Here is a 21,311-nt window from a genome sequence, read left to right on the forward strand (position 1 = left end):
TTTGTGATATATTTAATTTTTACTCTTCCTTTTTTACAGGCATATTTTAAAGATCCATTCATTGCTATATGTACTTCTAATTAATTAATTCTAATTAATTGCTCCTAATTGCTGCATGATAATCCATGATATACACCACATTTTACCTGTCTGTGTATATATTCCCCATGATAGCCACCGAGGTTGCTTCCTATTCCCAAAACAACAATAATGTTGCAATAACATTTCCATTTATATATGCATCCTATGGACTTATGAAAAAATTCTTTGTGTTTATATATATATACAGGAACAGATTTTATTGGTTAAAATGCATGCATATACTTAATTTGGGTGACTATTGCCATAGTGCTCTCTGAATAGCTGCCCTGATTCACACTCCCTCCAGCAGAGCGAAAGGGTATCCTCACATACTGATCAAGAGTTGGCACATTTATCTTTTAATTATTGCCAGGCTATTGGTGAAAAGTGATATCTTATTTCAATTCATTTCTGACCATTAATGATTTGTGGCACCTTTTCAGATGTTAGACTTTTAGTTTCCTTTTTTGTAAATTGCCTGTTCATATCTTGTATTCACCTTTTTTCTATTTTTTTTTTCTGGTTGATTTGAATGAGGGTCTTGGACATTCTGGATGTTAAGTGCTTTGTCAGTTTTAGACTGTGCATATATAGTCTTCCATTACACCATCTGTCTGATATATCTGTCCATGGAATCCATATTAGTTTCCCAGAGCTTCCACAACAAAGCACAAAACCTGGATGACTTCAAACAACAGAAATTTATTATCTCACAGTTTTTTAGCTTAAAAGTCTTAAATCAAGGTGTTGGCTTCCTCTGAAGGCTCTAAGAAAAGATTCTTCCTTGCCTCTTGCAGCTTCCTGTAGCTCCTGATGTTCTTTGGCTTGTGGCAGCATAACTCTAATCTCTGCCTCAACTGTCACATGTCCTTCTTCCCTCTGTATGTCTCTGTTTATCTGTGTGTTCACATGGTGTCTTAGTCCAGCCAGGCTGCAATAGCAAAATACCAGAAACTAGGTGGCTTATAAACAACAGGCATTTATTTCTCACAGTTCTGGGGGCTGGATGTCCAAGATCAGGGTGCCAGCACAGTCTGGTAGGTGAGAGCTCCCTTCCAGGTTTCAAACTTCCTATTGTTACCTTACATGGTATAAGGAGCCAACTAGCTCTTTGGAGCCTCTTTTGTAATGGAACTAATCCCATTCATGAGGGTTTCACCCTCATTGCCTAAGTACCTTCCAAAGGCCCCGCCTTCTAATATCCTCACATTGGGCTTTAGAATTTCAACACATGAGTTTTTCAGGGACACAAACATTCAGACCATAGCACATGGCACCAGTTATTGGATTTAGGTTCCACCATAATGCAGTATGACCTCATCTTAATTTAACAAATTACACTTGCAAAGACTACATTTCCAAATAAGTTCATACTCTGAGGTTCTGGATGAACAAGAATTCTGGAGAGACACTATTCAACTCCATACAATGTCCTTCATCAAATAAACAATAATCTATTTATATAGCTGACAATATTATATACTTGAAACTTGCTAAGAAAGTAGATCTTAAATGTTTTCACCACAAAAAAGAAAATGGTAATTATGTGAGGTGGTGGAGCTGTTAACTAATGCTACTGTGGTAATCATTTCACAATATACAAGTGTACCAAATCAACACGTTGTACACCTTAAACTTACACAATGTTATATGTAAACTTTATCTCAATAAAGCTAGGAAAAATAAAACATATTTGTGTTAAGAGATTAATTAATTTTTATAAAATTACATTGTTCTGGGACTTCCGTGGTGGCTCAGTGGTTAAGAATCCACCTACCAATGCAAGGGACATGAGTTTGAGCCCTGGTCTGGGAAGATCCCACATGCCACAGAGAAACTAAGTCCGTGTACCACAACTACTGAGCCTGCACTCTAGAGCCCGCAAGCCACAACTGCTGAGCCTGTGCTCTAGAGCCTGCGAGCCACTCTACTGAAGCCCTCATGCCTAGATCCCATGCTCCACAACAAGAGAAGACACTGCAGTGAGAAGCCCGTGCACCACAGGAAGAGTAGCCTCTGCTCACCACAACTAGAGAAAGCCTGTGTGCAGCAACAAAGACCCAATTCAGCCAAAAATAAATAAATAATTTTTTAAAAAAATTACATTGTTCTACTTAGGGAAGGTCTTCAGTCTATATATTTAATAAATAAGACTATTAAAACAATACTTTATGTCTATAAGTGTGCGATATATAACTATTGATTGCCTTCCCAGAATTTAGCTGGGATTCATGTAGCTTGAGAGAAGCTAACTGTACTTCTAGCTTGACCTTGATTGAGTTTATTCCCATGGTCATAGTAATTGATTCAGGCCTGAACACATGACTTAATTGAGGACAAAGAGACATTTACTGAGGATGTCTGGAAAAGAAAAGTGTTCTCTCTTCTAGTAGTAAGTGACAAAGGAGACTTGTAGCCTTATGTAACTACTGACAACCATTTTACTACCATAATGGAAACTGGACTGAAGGCGAAACTAACCACAAAGTTTGGAAACCATGAGAAATTGCAGGTAAATTGAAGTTGAGTTCTAAGCTTTGGACTTTCAGTTATATTGATTTAACATTTTCCAGGTCCAGAGTTCTACCACTCTGTAGTATATGGCATTAGACAAGTTACTTAACTTCCCTAAGCTTCCCTTTCCTCATCTGTAAAATGGAATATCTATAGTATCTAACTTATAGAGTTTTGTGAGAATTAAATAAGACAATGTGTGCCACTTAGTCCAGGATTAATCAGTTTTAAGTGTGGGATAACTGTGAGATACCATCATTATCATGATCATCCTCATCATCACTTGTATCACTGACATTATTATTATTAGACTAAGGAGCAAACCCAGGATGAATTCTCAAATTTTCTATTTCCTGGTCTTGCACTTCTTCCACCTAAACCAAGTTATTTGTTGGCCCTCTAGCCACTGAATTATAGTTTCCAGTACATTTCTTAACATTATAGTTATTTATTTATTTATTTTGTAAACAGAGAATCCTGTTGTGTGCAATACACTAGGCTAAGTACCAAGGACACAGCTGTGAACAAGATAAAGATGATTCTTAATAGTCAAGAGTTTATAGGGTGGTGGTGGTGGGATGAATTGGGAGATTGGGATTGACATATATACACTAATATGTATAAAATAGATAACTAATAAGAACCTGCTGTATAAAAAAATAAAATAAAATTCAAAATAAATAAATAAATAAGAATTTATGGGGGGCTAGGGAAACTGGCCTTGGACTCCATCTACTGCTGATGAGTCAGCTATCCTTGAACAAGCCAATTTTGACTGGATGATCAAGTGAAACAGGGTTCCATGTTTGGAAACCATCGTTATAAAGCAATTTGTTTGGAAACTACAAGAACAAAGGAAATCAGAGAAGAACAATTATAAAAATTATAGCCATACAAAACTCTTGTGCCTTAAGAAGATAATAAAAGATAACTGGTAGAGAAGTGAAGTATGGGGCAGGGTCAAAAAAATTGACCTTCCCATATCTGAATTCACTCCAAATCTCTTTAAATAATAGGTCTCTTTATGATTATTGTTCAGCCTCTGTAGCATGAGGACTTCATAACCTTAACTTACTAATAGCTCTCAATGTAATATAAAGTGTTACACCTAAAAATGGAAATCTAAAAAGAATAAGTACATGTCTTCCTTACAAAACTTGAGGCATATCTCATCAGAATTCTAAAGCACATTGATTATTTTCATGACTTAAAAACAAAGACCTTCGTTTACTTCACATGTATGTATTTTCTCATGCAGGCCATATAAGTATTTCATCACAGAGGATAAACATACCAGAGGTATAATGTTGGGGGAAAAATTTTTTAATTTTATTATTATCTAAAGTATAATATTTATTCACTCCTGGATAAAAAATGGAACTTATATTAAAATCTTTTTCTTGGAGGAAAGCAAGATGGTGGAGGAGTAGGAGGATGTGGAATTCATCTCTCTCCACAAATGCTCAAGAATACATCTACAGATAGAACAGTTCTCATAGAGCACTGGCTGAACATTAGCAGAAGACCTTGGACACCAGAAAGGACAAGAAAGATCCCTATGTAACTAGGTAGGATGAAAGAAAGAAGAAGGGAAAAAGAAGAGAAGAGGAGGTGGGATGGGGCCTGTGCCCCCGGGGTTGAGGGGAGCTGAAGGAGTGGAGAGGTTCCTGCATCCAGGGAAACCTCCTCACTGATGGGGAGATCAGGTGGGACAGGAGAACTTCTGGAGCTGTCAGAGGAAAGGGAAACAGCCTATCTGTGGCAAGCAGGACAGAGTGAGATCTACACAGATGGTCTGTGCCACAGTCCTATGTGCCCAGCCTGGGATGTGTGTCCACCAGTATGCATGGGGGCTGGAGGCTGGAGGCTGGAACATGGGGATTGGAGAGCAAACCCAGGGAGAGGACTGCTGCTGGGTGAGAGGAGACAGACTGAGGGAACAGAAGTGAGGAAATCCACAACCAGGAATGCCTGTGGAAGAAAGCCCGGCTTCCATAGAAGCAAGACACCATTATTGAATGACACACAGGAGGTGGAGCTTCCATTGCAGCCTCTCTCTCCACTCGCCAGCCCCTGGCCCCCAGGCACTAAGAAAGGCCTCCATTGGGGCTGGCCGTCACGTGTCTGTCACCAGGTATGAGAAAAGGCCCTGGCCAGGGCTGGCCATATCGTGCCTGTAGCCAGGAGCTCAGAAAGTCTCCCACCAGGGCCAGGTCTCTCACGCCTGTGGCCACCAGCCTCCCCACACTCCTTATCATCGACAGGGTCAGATCTCTCTTGTCTGTTCACTCCCCCATGCACCTGTCACCGCTGGGGCTCCAACTACCTCAGGAGCTGTGCAATCTCTACACCCTGTCATCACTGGGGCAGACATGGGTGCTCCAGGGCAGCCTCAGGAGCAGACCCTGTGGGTGGCCCACACACAAAGGTGGAGCTAAAACCACCGTTGAGCCCCAGGGGCCATGCAACTAAGGAAGAAAAGCTGAAATCTCCTCATAGCTGCACAAGCCATGAATTGACTTCCCCATTACTGGCTTGGAAAAACTCAGCACCTACAAAACATCTGAATGGACAAGTGCTCCCACAACAAAGATGGACCTAGCTTTAGCAATTGTAGATTTTGTGGACCCATACACATGTGGGCTAGGCCAGGCTAAAGTCTGAGCTGCCCCCATAACACCCACAACAGGTCCAGATCCATTATTGCAATCCTGGAATCTGACTTCAGTGCATCTACTCTGGTGACCTGGCAAAAGCAACATCTGAGAGACACCAGGGCAAATTGCCAGAATATCCACAATTAAGGGAGACCTAGAGTAGTACCAACGTCAGCATAATCTGAGACATTGCACAACAGGTGAAAGGTGACAACAGAGCACACTCACAGGTGAATAGCTCTGGAGGATAAATACTCAGTAGCTTCCATCCCAGTGAGAGTGCTCCAACCCCACCTACCTCACACCACAGATCAGAAACACAGCTAAGAAGAAGATCTGGGGACCTCTATACTCCAACAACAAGGGAGCAGACCCTGCCCCTGATAGGCCAGTGACAACCACAGAGCAAAAGAGAGGTCCTGCTCAGTATCCAGGGCAGACTTTTGTCACCACACCAGTCAAACCCCCTATCATGGGTCTGGCTTTAGTAGTTGTGGGCTCTGTGGGCATCTACACATGAGGGTAGGGCCAGACCAGAATTCAAGCTGCCTACATAGCCCACACAGTAGGTCCAGGTATATGATTAACACATTACTGGGACCTAAACTCAGTGGACCCGTGCCAATGACTGGGTGATAACAATGCCTGAGAGACAGCAGGGGCAATTGTTGACATACTCAAAGTTAAGGCAGGTCCAAAAGCAGTTACAGTAGTATATTTTGTGAGCCTGCACAACAGGTGAAAGGGGACACAATGGGACACAATCACATATGAATACATCCGGTGGAGCTGCTCTACCAAGGGGAGTGATCCAATCCCATCTACCTCACAGAAACAGATCTGGGGGCCTCTACTCCAACAACTAAGGGACAGACCGCATCCCTGACAAGGTAGAGGCAGCAAAGAAGAGGCAGCACTCAATATCTAGGGTGGGCTCTGTTCAACACAACACCAACCACACTCCCTATCAAGGGGATAACAGCACAAGCTAATGGACCAAACTCACCCACCAGGGGGTAGACACCAAAAGCAAGGGGAACTATGATCCTGCAGCCTGCAGATAGGAGATTACAGGCACAATAAGCTTGAAAAAATGAGATGACAAAGAAATATGTTGCAGATGAAGGAGCAAGATAAAAACCTACAAGAACAACTAAATGAAGAGGACATAAGCAATCTATCTGAAAAAGAATTCAGAGTTAGGATAGTAAAGATGATCCAAGATGTGAGAAAGAGAATGGAGGCATGAATCGAGAAGATACAAGAAAAGTTTAGCAAAGACCTAGAAGAAATAAAGAACAAACAAACAGAGATGAACAAGACTATAACTGAAATGAAAAATATACTAGAAGGAATTAATGGAAGAATAACTGAAGAAGAAGAATAGATAAGTGACCTGGAAGACAGAATGGTGGAAATCACTGCTGCAGAACAGAATAAAGAAAAAAGAATGAAAAGAAATGCAAATCAAAACTACAGTGAGATATCACCTTACACCAGTCAGAATGGCCATCATCTCAAAATCTACAAACAATAAATGCTGGAGAGGGTGTGGAGAAAAGGGAACCCTCTTGCACTGTTGGTGGGAATGTAAATTGATACAGCTACTATGGAGAACAGTATGGAGGTTCCTTAAAAAAGTAAAAATAAAACTACCATATGACCCAGGAATCCCACTACTGGGCATATATGCCCAGGGAAAACCATAATTCAAAAAGACATATGCACCACAATGTTCATTGCAACACTATTTACAACATCCAGGACATGGAAACAACCTAAATGTCCATCAACAGAGGAATAGATAAAGAAGATGTGGTAAATATATACAATAGAATATTACTCAACCATAAAAAGGAATGAAATTGGGTCATTTGTAGAGATGTGGATGGATCTAGAGACAATCATACAGAGTGAAGTAAGTCAGAAAGAGAAAAATCAAATGTCATTTATTAACACACATATGTGGAATCTGAAAAAAATTATATAGACAATCTCATTTACAAAGCAGAAATAGAGACAAAGACTTAGAGACAAAAGTGTGGATACCAAGGGGGGAAGGAGGGGTGGGATGAATTGGGAGACTGGAATTGACATATATACTCTATTGACACTATATATAAAATAGATAACTAATGAGAACCTACTGTATAGCACAGGGAACTCTATTCATTGCTCTATGGTGACCTAAATGGGAAGGAAATCCAAAAAAGAGGGGCTATATGTATATGTATAGCTGATTCACTTTGCAGTACAGTAGAAATTAACACAACATTGTAAAGTAAATATACTCCAATAAAAATTTCAAAAAAAGAAAGAAAAGAAATGAGAACAGTCAGAGGCTTCTGGGGCAGAATTAAACTCAACAACATTTGAATTATAGGGGTCCCAGAAGAAGAAGAAATAGTGAAAGGGCCTGAGAAAATATAGAAGATATCATAGTTGAAAACTTCCCTAATATAAGAAAGGAAATAGTCACCCAAGTCCAGGAACTGCAAAGACTCCCATATAGGATAAACTCAAGGAGGAACACTGACACATATAATAATCAAAATAACAAAAATTAAATACAAAAAATATTATTAAAAGCAACAAGGGAAAATCAACAAATAACATACAAGGGAAACCCCATAAGGTTATCAGCTGATTTTTCAGCAGAAATTCTGCAGGCCAGAAGGGAGAGGCAGGATATATTTAAAGTGATGAAAGGGAAAAAATTACTTTTTTTTACTCTAAGATTACTCTACCCAGCAAGGGTCTCATTCAGATTCAATAGAGAAATCAAAAGCTTTACAGACAAGCAAAAGCTAAGAAAATTCAATACCACCAAACCAGATTTCCAACAATTGCTAAAGGAACTTCTCTAGGTGGGAAACACAGGGAAGAGAACAAAAGAGGAAAGGAAGAAAAAAAAAAAAGACATACTAAAACAAACCCTAAACAAAAAAGAAAGTGGCAATAGGAACATAACATATTGATAATTACCTCAAATGTAAATGGATTAAATGCTCCAACCAAAAGACATAGACTGGCTGAATGAATACAAAAACAAGACCTGTATATATACTGTCTACAAGAGACCCATTTCAGACCTAGGGATACATACAGACTGAAAGTGAGGGAATGGAAAAAATATTCCATGCAAATGGAAATCAAAAGAAAACTGGAGTAACAATACTCATATCAGACAAAATAGACTTTAAAATAAAGACTGTTATAAGAGACAAGGAAGGACACTACTAATGATCTAGGGATCAATCCAAGAAGAAGATATAACAAATGTAGATATTTATGCACCCAACATAGGACCACCTCAATACCTAAGGCAAATGCTAATGGCTGTAAAATGGGAAATCAACAGTAACACAATAATAGTGGAGGACTTTAACACCACACTTACAACAATGGACAGATCATACAGACAGAAAATTAATATGGAAACACAAGCATTAAATGACACATTAAACCAGATAGACTTAATTAATATTTACAGGACATTCTACCTGAAAGCAGCAGAATACACTTTCTTCTCAAGTGCACATGGAACATTTGCCTGGGTAGATCATATCTTGGGTCACAAATCAAGCCTCTGTAAATTTAAGAATATTGAAATCATATCAAGCATCTATTCTGACTGCAACATTATGAGATTAGAAACCAATTATAGGGAAAAAAATGTAAAAAACACAAACAAATTGAGGCTAAACAATATGCTATTCAATAACCAATGGATCAATGAAAAAGTCAGAGGAAATCAAATAAACCTAGAAAAAACTGCCAACGAAAACATGACACACAAAGCCTATGGGATGCAGCAAAAGCAGTTCTAAGATGGAAATTTATAGCAATTCAATCCTACCTCAAGAAACATGAAAAATCTCAAATAAACAACCTAAACTTATGACTAAAGCAACTCAAGAAAGAAGAACAAACAAAACACAAAGTTAGTAGAAGGACAGAACATAAAGATCAGACCAGAAATAAATGAAATAAAGATGAGAAAAACAGTAGAAAATATCAATAAAACTAAAATCTGGTTCTTTGAGAAGATAAAAAAAAATTGACAAACCTTTAGCTAGACTCATCAAGAAAAAAAGGGGGATGACTCAAATCAATAAAATTAGAAATGAAAAAGGAGAAGTTACAACTGACAACACAGAAATACAAAGGATAAAAAGAGACTACTACAGCAACTATATGCCAACAGAATGGACAAATTGGAAGAAATGGACAGATTCTTAGAAAAGTACAACCCTCCAGTATTAAACCAGGTAAAGGTAGAAAATATGAACAGGTCAATTGCAAGTAATGAAATTGAAACTGTGACTAAAAATCTTCCAACACACAAAAATCCAGGACCAGATGGCTTCACAGGTAAATTCTAACAAGCATTTAGAGAATAGCTAACACCTATTCTTCTCAAACTCTTCCAAAAATTGCAGAAGGAGGAACACTCCCAAGTTCATCCTATGAGACCACCATCACCAGACAAAGATATTGCAAAAAAAGAAAATTATAGGCCAATATCACTGATGAACATAGATGCAAAACTCCTCCACAAAACACTAGCAAACAGAATCCAATGACACATTAAAAGGATCATAAACCATGATCAAGTGAGATTTATCCCAGGGATGCAAGGATTCTTCAACATAAGTAAAACAATCAATGTGATACACCACATTAACGAACTGAAGAATAAAAGCCATATGTCATCTCAATAAATGCTGAAGAAGTTTTGATAAAATTCTACACCCATTTATGATAGAAACTCTCCAGAAAGTGGGAAGAGAGGGAACATACCTTAACACAGTAAAGGACATATACAAAAAACCCACTGCAAGTATCATTCTCAATAGTGTAAAACTGAAAGCATTTACTCTAAGATCATGAACAAGACAAGGATGTCCTCTCTCACCACATTTATTCAACGTAGTTTTGGAAGTCCTAGCCACAGTGATCAGAGAATTAAAAAAATAAAAGGAATCCAAACTGGAAAAGAAGTAAAACTGCTACTGTTTGCAGACGACATGATACTATACGTCGAAAATTCTAAACAGACCACCAGAAAACTATTAGAGCTTATCAATAAATTTGTTAAATTTGAAGTATACAAAATTAATACACAGAAATCTCTTGCATTCCTATACACTAACAATGAAAGATCAGAAACAAAAATTAAGGAAACAATCCCATTTACCATCACAACAAAAGAATAAAATACCTAGGAACAAACCTACCTAAGAGACAAAATACCTGTACACAGAAAACTATAAGATACTGATGAAAGAAGTCAAAGATGACACAAACAGATGGAAAGACATACCATGTTCTTGGACTGGAAGAAACAATATTGTGAAAATGACTATACTACCCATAGCAGTCTACAGATGCAATGAAATCCCTATCAAATTACCAATAGCATTTTTCACAGAATTAGAACAAAAAATTTTACAATTTGTATGGAAACTGAAAAGCCAACACAATCTTGAGAAAGAAAAATTGAGGTGGAGGAATCAGGCTCCCTGATTTCAGACTATACTACAGTGCTACAGTAATCAAGATAGTATGATACTGGCATAAAACCAGAAACATAGATCAATGGAACAGGATAGAAAGCCCAGAGATAAACCCATGCACCTATGGTCAATGAATCTATTAAAAGAGCCAAGAATATACAATGAAGAAAAGACACTTCAATAAGTGATGCTAGAAAAACCAGACAGCTACATGTAAAAGAATGAAATTAGAACACTCCCTATCCCCATACACAAAAATAAACTCAAAACGGAATAAAGACCTAAATGTAAGACCAGACACTATGAAACTCTTAAAGGAAAACATAGGATAAACACTCTTTGAAATAAATCAGAGCAAGATCTTTTTTGACCAACCTCTTAGAGTAATGAAAATAAAAACAAAAATAAATTATTGGGACATAATTAAACTTAAAAGCTTTTGCAAAGTAAAGGAAAACACAAACAAAATGAAAAGACAACCCTCAGAATGGGAGAAAATATTTGCAAACAAAGCAACTGACAAAGGATTAATCTCCAAGAAAACAAAAGCTTATGCAGCTCAATATCAAGAAAACAAACAATCAAAAACTATGTGGTAGACCTAAATAGACATTTCTCCAAAGAAAATATACAGGTGGCCAAGAGGCACATGAAAGGATGCTTAACATCTCTAATTATTAGAGAAATTCAAACCATAAGTACAATGAGGTATCACCTCACACTGGTCAGAGTGGCCTTCATAAAAAATTGACAAATAATAAATGCTAGAGAGGGTGCAGAGGAAAGGGAACCCTTTGCAGTGTTGGTTGGAATGTAAATTGGTACAGACACTATGGAGAACAGTATGGAGGTTCCCTAAAAAACTAAAAATAGAGCTACCATATAACCTAGCAATCCCACTACTGGGCATATACCCTGAGAAAACCATAATTCAAAAAGAGTCATGTACCACAATGTTCATTGCAGCTCTATTTACAATAGCCAGGACATGGAAGCAACCTAAGTGTCCATCAACAGGTGAATGGATAAAGAAGATGTGGCACATATATACAATGGAATATTACTCAGCCATAAAAAGAAACAAGATTGAGTTATTTTTAGTGAGGTGGTTGGACCTAGAATCTGTCATATAGAGTGAAGTAAGTCAGAAAGAGAAAAACAAATAGTGTGTGCTAACACATATATATGGAATCTAAAGAAAAGGTTCTAAAGAACCTAGGGACAGGACAGGAATAGGGACGCAGACATAGAGAATGGACTTGAGGACACAAGGAGGGGGAGGGGTAAGCTGGTACCAAGTGCGAGAACTGGTATGGACATATATTCACTACCAAATGTAAAATGGATGGCTGGTGGGGGGCAGCTGCATGGCACGGGGAGATCAGCTCTGTGTTTTGTGACTGCCTAGAGGGGTGGGATAGGGAAGGTGGGAAAGAGATGCAAGAGGAAGGAGATATGGGGATATGTGTGTATGTATAGCTGATTCACTTTGTTATAAAGCAGTAACTAACACACCATTGTGGGGCAATTGTACTTCAATAAAGACGTTAAAAAATAAAAAGCACCCAAGGTCATCAGAAAAAAAAAAAGAAAAATGTAAACCATGATAATCCATAGGCAAGTCCAAAGAGACAAAGGGAAGGTAAGCTTTTACTAGGGATTAGGAGAAAATTGGGGAGGGCTGTTTGAATAAAATTTATTGGAGAAGAAGAACACAACAAAAAGTTGTGGTACATATATACAATGGAACATTACTCAGCCATAAAAATGAATGAAATAGTGCCATTTACAGAGACATGGATAGACCTAGAGACTGTCATACAGAGTGAAGTAAGTCAGAAAGAGAAAAACAAATATCATATAATATCACTTACATGTGGATTCTAGAAAAATGGTACAGATGAACTTATTTGCAAAGGAGAAATCGAGACACAGATGTAGAGAACAAAGTTATGGATACCAAGGGGGAAGGGGGGCGGATGAATTGGGAGAATGGGATTGACATATATACACTACTTTGTATAAAATAGATAACTAATGAGAACCTACTGTAGAGCACAGGGAACTCTACTCAATGCTCTGTGGTGGCCTAAATGAGAAGGAAATCTAAAAAAGAGGGAATATATGTATGTGCATAACTGATTCACTTTGCTGTACAGCAGAAAGTAACACAACATTGTAAAGCAACTATACTCCAATAAATTTTTTTAAAAAACTGTGAAAAAAATAAAGATAACAACATAGTTGAAAAATAAAATAAAAATAACTGGAAAAAAATAAAAAGAGATTTTAAGACTTATTTTTTAAATACTTCAAAAGCAAGATCAAAAACTACAAACTGAGTTCAAACTACAGGAAAACACTAAGGCATATCAAAGGGTTTTCCCAAAACAAGCCAATTTATGCTTGGAAATTAGGAAAATAGGAAAGATAAGCAGTCTTAATTAAGTCAAACAACTTAAAGTATATTCATTCATTACATCCTCAAAGCATTTAACTACAACTTAGAGAATTTTTTTCCAAAATATTTGTATTTAAACATTAACATAATTATGAGAAATGTTCAGGCAAGGTACTGGGTAGTGGGGGTTAACTTCTTATTCAATGTAATATATTGATACTTAAGTGTAATTAATCATGTGACTTGAGTTAAAATAACAAGAAAAATTAGCATTTAAACTTTTTTAAAGTTAAAATTAATATGACTTTAAAGCAAATATAAACTATACTTCTCATAGATGTTTTAAAATTATGGTTAATTAAAACATTTATTGACTCTCATTGAGTTTTTAAATTACATAAAAATATGCAAGTGTTAATGTGCTTAAGAAAGCATACAATGTACCTTATAATACAAAACAAGCTGTAAAAGTGTCAAAATCTCTAAGAAAATAAAATTTAACTGTGAATTAATTGGAGGAAAACTGTCAGTTTTTTGCTCTCATTTCCCAGCTCACCTTCATATAGTATCTGAGGAAGTGGAAGCCAGCATTCCAACCACCCTCTGAAAAGAGATAAGGTGGGTAGACCTGGTTGGTGAAGAATGGGAGGTGGGGTTTGAAGCATGCCATAGGAGCTGGGACTAGAGTGAGGTGGTATTTCTCTGGTACTAGGGCCAGATGCAGACCTTTGGAGATTTTAAGCACTGAAAATATTTAACCTTCCTTAACCACCTGTCCATGTTACTCAAAATAAAACAACACTGTAAAACACAAACTATATAGGTCTACTGAGATTACATTTCTTTTTGTTTGTTTCTTTTTAGATCTTATTTATGTATTTGTTAATTTCAGGTTTATTGAGATATAATAGACATACAGAACTATATGTTGATAAGTTTAAGGTATAGAGCATAATTTGCCGTAATACATCTTTAAATTATTACCACCATAACTATGTTTAGTTATATAGTTTGTTTATATAACTAAAACAACTATAATGTTTTGTTTTATTTCAAAAACAAAATTTTTTGAAAAGAAGAAAATGTTTTCCTTGTCATGAGAACTCTTAGGATATTCTCTCTTAACAACTTTGATATACAACATACAGCAGTGTTAATTATATCAGTCCTGTCTTACATTACATCCCAAACATTTATTTATCTTATAATTGGAAGTTTTTAACTTCTGACCACCTTCAATCCAATTCCCTTTCTCCCCCACCCAATTCGCTCCCCCACCTCTGGTAACCATAAATCTGATTTATTTTTCTACGTGTTTGTTTGTTTGTTTCTTTGTTTTTGAAGTATAATTGGCTTATAACACTACGTTAGTTCCTGGTGCACAACACAGTTATTTGGTATTTCCATACATCCCAAAAGGATCACCACAATAAGTCTAGCTACCATCTTTCACCACACAAAGATATTACATTATCATTGACTATATTCCCCACACTATATATTTCATACCTATGATTCATTTATTTTGTAACTGGAAAACTATACTTCTTTCTGCCTCTCCTATTCCTCTCATCCCCCCACTCCCCAGCCCCTGAAAACCACCTGTTGATTTTCTGTATCTAAGACTCTGTTTCTATTTTATTATATTTGTTCATTTGTTTTTTAGATTCCACATGTAAGTGAAATCATATGTCCTTTGTCTTTCACTGACTGACTTATTTCACTTAACATAATACATTCTAGGTCCATCCATGCTATCACAAATGGCAAAATTTCATTCTTGTGTATGGCTGAGTAGTAATCTATTGTATATATACATACCACATCTTTTTTATGCATTCATCTATTGATTAGAACTTAGGTTGCTTCCATAACTTGGCTATTGTAAATAAAGCTGAAATGAATACAACGGTGCAGACATCTTTTCAAATTAGTGTTTCTTGTTTTCTTCTTATTTATACCCAGGAGTGGAACTGTTGGATCATACAGTAGTTCTGTTTTTAGTTTTGTAAGGAACCTCCATAATATTTTCCATAGTGCCTGCACAATTTACATCACACCAACAGTGCAATTTTAAGTAAAATGCACCTTGATGTGAACCTCTTTGGGTTCATCTTGTCTGGGACTCTCTGTGTTTCCCGAACCTGGATATTACTTTCCTGTCCCAGGTTAGGAAGTGTTCAGCTATTATGTTTTCAAATATGTTCTCTGCCCCTTTTCTCTCTCTCTCTAACCCTTCTGAGATGCCTATAATGTGAATGTTAGTATACTTGACATTGTCCCAGAGGTCTCTTAAACTGTTCTCATTTTTTTAATTCCCTTTTTTTCTTTTTTCTGTTCAGCTTAAGTGATTTCTACTATTCTGTCTTACAGTTCACTGGTCCATTCCTCTTTATCACCTAAACAACTGTTGATTCTTTCTGATGTATTTTTTATTTCAGTTATTGTATTCTTCAGCTCTGTTTCGTTCTTCTTTATTTTTCCTAACTCTTTCTTAGAAAATTCTAACTTTTCACTGTGTTCATTCATTCTTCTCCTGAGTTCTTTGAGCATCTTTATGATCATTACTTTGAACTCTTTATCGAGTACATCGCTTATCTCCACTTCACTTAGTGCTTCATGAGAGTTTTTATACTATTCCTTCATTTGAAACACATTCTTCTGTTGCTTCATTTTGCCTAATTTGCTGTTCTTATTTCTATGTATTTGGTAGGTTGGCTACATATCCTTATCTTGGAGAAATGGCCTTAAGTAGGAGACACCCTACAGGGCCCAACAGCATATTCCCCTCTGGTCACCAGAGCTATGTGCTCTAGGCATGCTCTCTATGTGTGCTGTGTGTGTCCTATGTATGTTGCATTGGGCTGACTACTGTGGGTGTGCTGGTCAGCTTGGTTGGCCCCCCATCCAGTTGTATTCCAGGGCCTGCTTAGGGGGAAGGCTGCCAGCTTACTGATGGGTGGGGATGGGTCATGAGTTGGCCGGTTGCAGAGCCCTGGAGATGCTGAGGCCCACTGGTGGGTGTATCTGGTCCCTGGTGTGGCTGGCTGTAGGGCCAGTGGTCCTTGGAGCTAGTGTTGACCTGATAGAGGATGGGACCATTCCTGGGGAACTGGCTGAAGGGCCTAAGATGTCTGGGAGCTGATATTGGCCTGATGATGGGCAGAGCCAGGGATGAGGGTGTCCCTCGGCTATTGTCTGCTCAGTGGTGGGTGAGGCCAAGTCCTAGGCGCTCTGGTGGTGGTTCCAGGTCCTGTGGTGGCTTGGGGCTCAGGGGATTATACAACTGCTTATCTGCTGGTGACTGAGGCTATGTCTTCACTTGGCTAGCTGCTTGGCTTGGGGCATCCCAGGGCTAGTGAGTACTGCATGGTGGGTGGAGATGGGTCCCAAGGCCAATAAGCTAGAGGAAAGATTGCAAAACGGTGCTTGCAGCGCCAGTGTCCTCATGGTAGGGCAAGTTCCCAAAAGTGACTGCTGCTGGTGTCTATGTCCCCAGGTTGAGTTCCAGTTGCCTTCTGATTCTCCATGAGACTCTCCAAGATCAGCAAGTGTGTCTGAGCCAAGCTTCTTTCAAATTACTGCTTCTACTATGAGTGTTGGAGTGTGTGATATTTTGTGTGTACCCTTAAGAGCAAAGTCTCTATTCCCTACAGCCCTCTGACTCTCCCAAAAGTAAGCGCCTACGACCTTCAACATCTGATGTTCTGGGGGCTTACCTTCTTAGTGCAGGAACCCCGGGCTGAGGAACCTGATGTGAGGCTTGGACCCCATGGTCCTTGGGGAGAATCTCTGCAATTGTAATTATCTTTCTGTTCTTGGGTCATTGACTGGGGGACTTAACTATACCCTGCCTCTCCTAGTATCTCATTGTAGTTCCTTCTTTATATCTTTAGTTGTAAAAGTTTTTTTTCTGCTAGTCTTCAGGTCATTCTCATTGATTATTTCTCTGTAAACTGTTGTAATTTTGGTGTACGCATGGGAGGAACTGAGCTCAGTATGTTCCTACCTCACCATCTTGGCTGTTTCTTGGTGTGTTTAAAATGTAAAAGTTTATCTCATTGCTTTTAACTTTTCTAATTATATAATAATTATGATTTGAAATGCTTATCAGTTTATCTGACTCAAAATAAATTTTCATTATGTCAATGTGTAGTTCTCCCATTTTATTTTTCTTTCTTAAAATGTGACCAAAGTTCATTCCTTAAGTTTTCTCATTGCAAAGCATTATGTTGCCTTCTAGCATTCTTAATCAGAAATGAGTTTACAAAAACTTCCTATTATTTTCCTACCTAGAATCTAAAAACAACTATAACAAAAATAATTCTTTTTTCTATTCCTCTTAACATTTATTGAAAATGTACTATGAGCCAAAATATTTATGTGCATCAGCTGATACTCTTCCAATGAAGTAGCCTCTTTTATTCCTATTTCGCATGTAAGAAACTTGAGGATTTGGAATTGAAAAAACTCACCCAGATCATTAAACTAAAAGGGAGGTAGGGTACACTGGTGGCATGTTCTACTACCATATATTTTTATCTGTGAGAAAACATGTTTTTTTTTTTTTCAGACTTCATATTTTAGGTTGAAATTAATTCACAACAAAAGAAAACAATATTTTTCAGACTTTCTTGAGTGTTTTTGCCCAGTTGATATTGTTAACAGCAAGCTATCTTCGTGTCATATATTAGACACAACCAACTCAAAAGAGTTGGAATCTGCCTTGGAACATGTTGGCTGCATAACCTGCAAAGAGTCATTCTGACTCTCACTAGGTCCTGCTTTCTTCATTATTCCTTACTTTATTTTCTTTCCTTAGATTGCTCATCTTCTTTCAGGATGCTATGGCCATAATTCCCTCTGTCCACCCAGCTATTCACAAAATATTAAGAGAAGAAAGCTCAGGGGATACATGAAAGCAGAAATATCAGTGGATGTAGGCACCCACCTGGGAGGGTCTCCATCTGGAAGACCATTCTCTATTTTGCCATAGGTAACAGAAAGGCAAAATTATTTTTAATTACCTGTCATCCACAAGATCCATTATATTCAACCCGTATGTTTATCCCTGATATTTCTGGAATTAGAAAAACTGTCTTGAAATAAATGTGTAAATAGAGATATGTAAAATGAGAAAAAAAACATAACATTAACCATATGAAAGAAAGGATACAAGGCAACATGGAAATAGGAGATGCTCTTTGTTCCTCTTGCATACTGGCATTTTTACAAAAGTATTACAATTGAAAGAAGAAGTTGCTAAATTTTTAGGCACTGAAGTAATACTCAATATATGTTTTGATGTTCTGATAATTTGAAAATTCCTGTAGTGAAAACCATTAATAGCTGCTTTAAAATCTTGTCATATTCTAGTTAAATGTGTTTTTAGTTGTTTAGTTCTGATAAGATCCTATTTGTAGTTTCAACCTCTTTGCAGAAAGTAGTAAGTATAAGATCACAATTATCTGATACTGTGTAATATCAGATTGTCATGGAAACTACTGAATATAGACCATGAGTTATTTTATTTTTTAACTAGGTAAGAGCAAGAGAGAGTTGGATTACTTCATTAAAATTACTGAGAGACAAGTTATCTTTTACTGGAAAATAAGTCAATTTTTGGTATCCTGCCAAAATATGTACAAATAATGTTTGGAGTGTTTTAGTTTATAAGTATTCAGAAATGAATGCAACAACCTATGTTTCAGCTAAAAGTCTGGGAGGATAACTCAAAATTATGTCTGGATTTAGTTTTGATATAGGGTAAGCAACTTCAGGTAGCTGTGATCAGACCAGTTTAATTGTAAAGAGTATGACCTCTGTAGTTCAAGGTCCTAGGTCTGAAATCTGCTGTTGCTAGTTACTGGTTGGATGACCTGGGGTAAATTATACAAATTCTTTGTTTTTCTTTTTACATAAAGTGGGAATAATCATACTAGTATATACATCAGAGGGATTTTGTAAGGGTTGCAATAATATAACTAAAACAATACAGTGTCTAACACCCAATGAGAAATCAATAAATGTTGGCAATCTTTACTATAATAAATTGATATCGGTTTGAGTCCTAGTTGACTTTTATTTATTAGCTGTGAGACTTTGAACAAATTACATAATTTCTGAATGTCCATTTAAAAATAATCTGTAATGTTTTCTACTTCTGAGGGTTGTTATGATGATTAAATTAAGTGATATATGGGAAGTGCCTTGGTAAGCCTAAAAAATGTCAGAAAGAGACACAAACATGAAGGTAAAGCATGTAGATATTACTTTACTATTTTCCTTGCTGTCTAGCAATGTCTCCTTATTGGCAATTTAATTTAATTTAATTTAATATTTATCCTATAATCTCTCATTCCCTAGTTCTGCTTCCATGCTGCTGTGATATTTTCTCTAAGACATAATTCTGATCATGTTAGCTCAACGGTTTAAAATTCTTCAATAATTTCCCATTGGCCCTCAGGAAAAAGTCTCAAATCCTTAAGGCCTTCTGTGTTCTGACCCTTTTCTATTTACTAATTATCTCCTGAAAGGATGATCTTTCTTCAGTATTTCTCTCCTCACTTACCCAATACTCTATGCTTTTCTAGACAGGCATCACTGTTTCACATAATTCTGTCTTTTCTCATTGAGTTTCCTTTGCCTGTAAAACAGGTAGTTTAAATTATATATTTCAGTCCCTAGCTCATGTGTTATACTCTTCAAGAAGTCATTGTTCATCAATTTCCTTCAGAGCCACTAGCCTACTTTTTTTGTTCCCTGTGGTATAAATTCTTGTTACTTATCTATCTTATGTATATTATGTTAATCCCATAGCCTTATTTATTCCTTCCCCACTACCCCTTTGGTAACCATAAGTTAGTTTTCTATGTGAATCTGTTTCTGTTTTGTATATAGATTCATCTGTATTATTTTTTAGATTCCACCTATAAGTGATATCATATAGTAATTCTCATTCTCTATCTGACTTCACTAAGTATAATACTCTCTAGATCTGTCTGTGTTGCTGTAAATGGAAAATTTTAATTCTTCTCTATGGCTGAGTAATATTCCATTGATATATAAACCACACTTCTTAAACCAATCATCTGTTAGGGTGCACTTCTGTGATTTCCATGACTTGGCTATTGTAAATAGTGTTGCTATGAACATTCTGTTCTTTTCTCCATTGTATATACTTTGCTCCTTTGTCATAGCTTAGGTGACCATAGATGTATGGGTTTATCTCTTGACTTTCTATCCTGTTCCATTGATCTATATGTCTGTTTTTGTGCCAGTACCATACTGTTTTGATGACTGTAGCTTTGTAGTTTACTCTGAAGTCAAGGAGGTTGATTCCTCCAGCTCTGTTGTTCTTTCTCAAGATTGCTTTGGCTATTCAGGGACTTTTGTGTTTCCATAGAAATTGTAAAAGTTTTGTTCTAATTCTGTAAGAAATGCTATGTAATTTGCTAGGGATTGCATTGAATCCATAGATTACTTTGAGAGTATAGTCATATGGAGAATATTGATTCTTCCAATCCAAGAACACAGTGTATCTCTCCATCAGTCTGTGTCATCTTTGATTTCTTTCAACAATATCTTATGGTTTTCTGAGTACAGGACTTTTACCACCTTAGTTAAGTTTATTCCTAGCTATTTTATTTTTTTGATGTGATGGTAAATGGGATTGTTTCCTTGATTTCTCTTTCTGATTATTTTTTTAGTGTATAGGAAAGCAAGAGATTTCTGTGCATTAATTTTGTATCCTGCTATTTTATCACATTCATTGATGAGCTCTAGTAGTTTAGGATTCTCTATGTATAATATAATGTCATCTGCAAACAGTGATAGTTTTACTTGTTCTTTTCCAACTAGGATTCCTTTTATTTCTTTTTCTTCTCTATTGCTGTGGCTAGGACTTTCAAAACTATGTTGAATAAAAGTGGAGAGAGTGGACATCCTTGTCTTGTTCCTGATCTTAGAGGAAATGCTTTCAGTTTTTCACTATTGAGAATGATGTTTTCTGTGGGTCATCCTGTATGGGATTTTCTGCACTTCTTGGACTTGAGTGAGTGTTTCCTTTCTCATGTTAGCAAAGTTTTCAACTATAATATCTTCAAGTACTTTCTCAAGCCCTTTCTCTTTCTCTTCTCC

The 21,311-nt window shown here is 37.0% G+C and overlaps 1 long non-coding RNA gene across 1 annotated transcript; it reads right to left on the reverse strand.

Moving 5' to 3' along the window:
* Positions 1–933: 933 nt before the first annotated feature.
* Positions 934–19,776, reverse strand: LOC141276879 (uncharacterized). The gene is made up of 3 exons (XR_012327130.1): positions 19,744–19,776; positions 8,756–8,841; positions 934–1,012 (listed from the first exon to the last, which is right to left on the reverse strand). It is a non-coding gene; the product is annotated as an uncharacterized lncRNA (long non-coding RNA).
* Positions 19,777–21,311: the final 1,535 nt, after the last annotated feature.

This window comes from Tursiops truncatus, chromosome 17 (genome assembly GCF_011762595.2).
Source record: "Tursiops truncatus isolate mTurTru1 chromosome 17, mTurTru1.mat.Y, whole genome shotgun sequence".
Lineage (NCBI taxonomy): Eukaryota > Metazoa > Chordata > Mammalia > Artiodactyla > Delphinidae > Tursiops > Tursiops truncatus.